Here is a 6,031-nt window from a genome sequence, read left to right as displayed (position 1 = left end):
TCATTTGGAGAACTATTTTAGAGATGTTAAAGTCAAAGTTAGGTAAATTATGGTGGGTGGTACATAATGAACTTTTACAATATCAGGCAGAAAAGAAAGCTGCCGAGCAGGCACTCACGGCTCAGGCAAAAAACAGAAGTTATGAAATTGACTGGCCTTCCTCCATTCCAATGCCATCTGCTTTTTCACAAGTAATGTTGCCATCTCCACAAAATGCAGATGACACCGGAGCAAGCCCCTCAGTTTCGGAACCAACAGCTCCCCCCACCACTACGACTCTAAAACCAGAAAAGCCCTCTGTTAACCCTCTTTCAAGCAATGAGCCTATCCCTGGGGCAGAAAGTGACCTAGTGGAGGCCATAGCTAAAGAAAGAAGGGAGGCTTGGGCAGCGGTGGCTAAGGACAGCCTTGAAAAGGGGGACGATAAGGTGGCGACCTCGTTGGCATGCCCGGTGACTTTTCAGCAACACCAGGGTGGTTTGATGGCAACTGTTACCCCTTTAGATTGGAAACTGTTATCACAATTACGAGCGACGGCCAGTCAATTTGGAGTCACCAGTGAGCCGGTAAAACAGATGTTAGATTATATCTGGACTGCTCATATTTTGCTACCATCCGATTGCAAGAGTATTGCTAAGCTTATATTCTCACAACATCAGCAGTTGCTTTTTAACGCTCATTGGCAAAATCTGGCTCATGGATTCGTAGCTATACAAAGACAACCTGGGGATCCCCTTTACGGGGTAACCCTGGATGAGTTAATGGGTACAGGACCGTTTTTTAGAACCGAGGCACAAGCTTTATTAGGACCTGATAAGTGTAGAGCAGCTATGAATTTAGTACAGCAAGCTATTAACCAAGTTAAGGACCCAGGAGGTGTGCCTTCATATATGGCTATCAAGCAAGGACGAGACAAATCATTTGGGTCCTTTATAGACAGAGCTGCTGCAGCTATTGAAAAAGCAGGCGTCCCAGGCTACATGAAGGGAGCCTTGTTAAAACAATGTGCTTTACAAAACTGCAACCTCATTACCCGAAATGTTATTCTTACTTTGGGAGCTAATTGGACTATAGAGGAAGCATTAGAAAGAATGGCCTCACAACCAACAGGGCCACAAACTATGGTAGTAGATGCCATAAAACAGCTAGCTGAGGGAATTCAGGAACAAGCTAAGGCTTCACAGACTCAGGTGTTAGCCGCTCTTGCACCCCTTCAAGCGTCGGCCGCACTTGGCCAGCGCAACCGTGGTCCTCTACGCTGTTATCGATGTGGAGGAATGGGACATCTCCGCCGAGAATGCACTGTCTCAGGAGTGTGGTGTCAGAAATGCCGAAACAACTCACATAACACCTCTATGTGTCGGCGAGGTTCGGGAAACTGCAACAGGAGCGCGTACACCAACGGCCGCGTGCAGAAACAAGTTGCCGCTGCAGCTCAGATGATTCCACCCCCTTGCAACCCGCAACCAGCGGAAGCTTCGGCTTGGACCTGGCAACCTCTGTAGAAATAACACTTGTAACTTCACAACCTCAAAAGATCCCTACAGAAATTAAGCAAACGGAACCCAGTGTCCCCCCGCCACCCCTGGCCACCCCTGAGCCTCTGCCAGTTGCCGTCGCAGCTGCAAAGTCTGGAGACAGAGATGAAGACACTCTTTTTGACCCAGACCCTATTGACCCCAAGAAAGAGCCTGTGCGTGCTCATCAGGCTGCTGTTGCTGCTCCTGAAGTTCTGACGCCTGTTAATTCTGATGCTGACCTGGATGATCCTTTTGACATGGAGCCAGAAAAGAAGCCTAATTTATATCCCCCAGATCCTCATGATAAATGGACAGCTGTAAAGGGAGAAGTAAGATGGGTGTGGGATGCAGATGTATTGTGTGCTTTCCCTGTGATGTATGTGCTGGATCAAGACCCGCGGTGGGAAGGTCTCGTATTCCCTTATCAGGGGTATTGGGAGGACTGTGGCAGACTGTGGCGGACCGTGGACTTGGGGCCCCATATACAACTCATTTGATACAGTCCCTCTGTGATACTCATGTACTAGAAGTTAGCAAATATGTCTATGATCTTATTGATGCTTGGAAACCTTTATAGATATTGCTGGCCACTTCTTCTGACATAGGCTGGCCACCTGTGTCAGAATGAGTGTGCATTTTGGTCAGTATAAAAGCCCAAGCCTCATGAAACGTGGGGGAGAGAGAGCCTCTGCGGGGACACTCGCTAAGGTTGAGCCTGCTACCTCTCACTGCGATGATGCTTGTTGGAGCTGGTTTCCTGATAGTCTTCACAGAGTCCTTATGCCACATTCTGTACGTGGAACTGTGTAGTGCGAGTAATGATTGTCTGGATTTTGTGTTTCAAACACTGTAGTTGTGTGAAATGTGCTTGTGGGATCCCATATGCATACGTATGTGTGTGTGTGTGTGTGATGAGAGCAGATGGTGTTCTATGTATTTTTTTGCTATCGTGTTCATGTAAAAGTTTTTAACAGGTAGTGGTTTAACATTTCAGGCAAGAAAGGGTTAATGTAAAAGTGTGGTTGCTGACAGGTATTTATGGCTGCTGCTGAAGCAGGCAGGCAGCTGTAGCTGCTGCCGAGCAGGCTGCTGTTTGTAGCCGTGCAAAGCAGAGTGAACAACTTTTAAAAAAAAAAAAAAAAAAAAAAAAAAAAGGGGGGTGGGGAGAGAAGAAAGGAAGGTAAAGTTGCAGAGCACAGGTAGACAAATGCGAACCCAGGTGATAGATTGGAAATCTATTCAGAGAGAGGCTCTGTCAAACAATGATTTTGATTGTTTGCAGGCCTTGCAGGAAAAGATTCTCGCCTTTCCTGTTCAGTACCAGATTAATGCTCAATGTCAGGCAGTAAATGCTGAAATGTCTCCCTTAAATTGAAATTGCTATCTCAGTTAAGGCAAACTGTTATTTCTACAGGCATTCAGTTTGAACCCACTAGGCAGATGTTGTCATATATTTGGGGAACGGATTTGCTGTTATATTAAAAGTATTGTGAAATTAATCCTCACCCCTTCACAGTTGTTGTTATGGAACATGTATTGGCAGAAAACCTGTCAAGAGGCAGTTGCAGTTCAGCGAGGCCAGGGAGATCCCCTGATTGGGGTGCAATTAGAACACCTGATGGGAACTGGACAGTTCTCCACTAAGGAGGCTCAAGTCCAGCTAGGTCCAGAATTGTTAAAAGAATCTATGAGACTAGCCTTGCTACTGGGGAGATCATCATCTGCGTTGAAAGGACTATTCATTGTTCCAGGTGTCATCAATGCTGATTATATGGGTGAAATTACGTTAAATTATTTATGCATCTTTGGTGATGAACAAACTCCAGCGGTTATTAAGCACTTTGTACAAACAGAAGATAAAGCCTTCTTTTAAGGTGTACTATCAAGATCCTAATACAGATTTGTGGCAGGGACCGGCAGAAGTAATATATCTGGGCCGTGGTTACGCCTGTGTTTGTGCTCCTGCAGGACCCTTGTGGGTACCATCCAAGTGACTAAGACCGGCTGTTGCAGAAGCTCCAGTGACGGCGTCTCCGAGCTAGTGTATGGACCCTGACTCGCAGGCCTGGGAGGAGCGTTGCTTGCGCCGAGCGCTACAGCCACTAATAGAAGAACTTAACTCCTTAGTCAACACAGAGCTTTCATTGAGCACGGTCGCCCTCCTAGATCCGGTCCATGGCCACAGGCATATAGTGGTACAACTGAGATTGGTGATACAACAAGTGCTTCGGTAACTCTGTAGTTTTTGTCATCAGTGTGACCCTACAGTAGAATTATATTGTGGTGGTTGTCAGTCTATAAGGCATCTTCGCCAGAGTTAGCTGAAACAAAGACTTTTTGTATAGTCTGTCAAATTATCTTTTATGTAACCCGCTTATAGCGCTTCAGAAATATTTAGCTGATTTTAGAAGTTTCACTTCATAGAGCTGCATATACGTTTGCTTTACAAGCTGCTTCGCTGTTATAGGTCTCATAGTTATAGGGGGTTTGTTACTTTGTTATGCTTTGCATTGTTTTCTGCTTGTTTACAAGGACTCCTGACTCAGTCCTTATTCCTTTATAAAGAAAAAGCGGGAATTGTGGAGGATTGGCTTGTCGAAAAAGGTCAAAAGGTCACATTCCCATCAACGAGCTGAAACAAGACATCTGTGTAGAACATGGTGCAAACCTCTCAGGCCAGATAATGAGGAAATGAAGGACACCGGCAAACAGCAACATACTATGACCAATCACAGCCAAGGCCACTAAGTGATAAGTGCATGAGAAGGAGGATGGTGGGGGGATGCACGGTGTAGCTGCAAAAATGTAGAAGCTATAAACCAATGATCTTGTAACATGTAAAAGCTATAAGCCAATAATCTCTCTGTAACCAAACTATAAACATGCAAGCAAGGTATATAAGTATCCATCTGCTTAGCAATAAACGAGACTTGTTGGTCATCATCTGATGAGCTCGTCTCCCGGCGATTCCCACAGTTTACAGAAGCATTACCTTGAATTTCATTTTAGCTGAACCTCTTTGATTTTGCCAGGAACAGGTAGGAGATAGGCAAACGAATGTATCCAACGTATCCACAAGCACTGGCTACACCTTAAGCTGTTCTGAAATGCAGCTCATTTATTAGAGTTTTTATTGTTAGCGAATTTATTAATTTTTTATTATTGTAGGATTTGACAGAGAAAATATTTGCACTTGCCCTTACTTTCACATTGCATGCATATGTAAAATGAACGGAAATATACTTATCTATACAGTAAGATATCAGTAACAAATATTTTGCCCAAGTGCTTAAAGTAGGTTTCATGAGGCCACTACTATGAATAAATCAGCGCCAGAAAGTAAATTCAAGTATGGGAGGCTGACTAATGATTAGCACACTCATGGGTGTGATTTATGCCTTGAGAAAATCTCTGGGCAAGGTTTACAGAGTAACACTTGCCAAGAGCCCTTTCTAAAAGAGCAGTATGGATAAGGCTGAGGTTTTGGTCCATCCACAGTGCAGCTCTGCAGGGGAATCCCAGCAGAATTCCTAACCCACCAGTCCTCCTGCATGTCTTCCCACCATCTTCCACAGCACTGAAAGTCAGTGTCATTTTCTGTTCCGTGATATGAAAATTTCAATCCAGCCCTCAAATTACTTTGAACTGAAAAAGCCTAAAATAATTATGTCAAAGAATGGTCCCTGGCACTGTTTCATCCCCAGAAGTAGAGATGTAGTCCAGAGCATTCTGCAGTAGGCTTCTGGGCAGGTCTGTGAGCAGGATAAAAACTTCGTGGGAATTTCTTTCTTGCAGAATTGCCAGAATGATAGCTTATTGTATTGTCTGATATGAAAGTACAAAGAAATCTAATGTCCTCGGTTAAAGGAGGAAACAGGCCTCCTTTACTTCAGATTGTTTGCAAGATACAGTGATTAATCCCTTATTCTGCCACTTAAAATATATAACTCAAGTTTTTGGCACACACCGAATACTAACCTGTAAGTTCACAATGGTTTACATCAATTATTTGTTGCAAGATCTGGTTAAGACAAATAGAGATTGTACATTGTTTAAATGCAGACAGTACTTCTGATGTCACTGATCAGTAACATGCCTTACTACACAGCAGTTCCACTCTTGTTTGTGCCTGACATACAGGGAGTGAAGTTCCGTATAATAACAGGATGTCAGACTTTCAGCCAGCTGATGTTCTTACATGTAAAAGGAAGGTGGTACACTACAGCATGGAGAACCCTCTTACTGCTTTATCATGTTATAATTCACTCCATCTCATGCAGTAATCAAGCATATTACAGTAAATAAATTAATTTTACAGCTTCATATATAGTTCTGCCTCTTTCAGGACACCACAGCACCTGATTTGCATGTCCTGTCCCATGTCAGGTGAGCAAAGATGTGGTGGTAAATTGAAATTCAACTCACTTTCCTGAAGGCCTTTGTTGTGCTCTAGGAGTTAGGGTAGGCATGGGTAATACTTGCATTTGATCCGGTCCAGTATGCCTGCAACC

The sequence above is a fragment of the Lathamus discolor genome, chromosome 2 (genome assembly GCF_037157495.1).
Source record: "Lathamus discolor isolate bLatDis1 chromosome 2, bLatDis1.hap1, whole genome shotgun sequence".
In the NCBI taxonomy this organism is placed as follows: Eukaryota; Metazoa; Chordata; class Aves; order Psittaciformes; family Psittacidae; genus Lathamus; species Lathamus discolor.
This window is presented reverse-complemented; position numbering follows the sequence as displayed.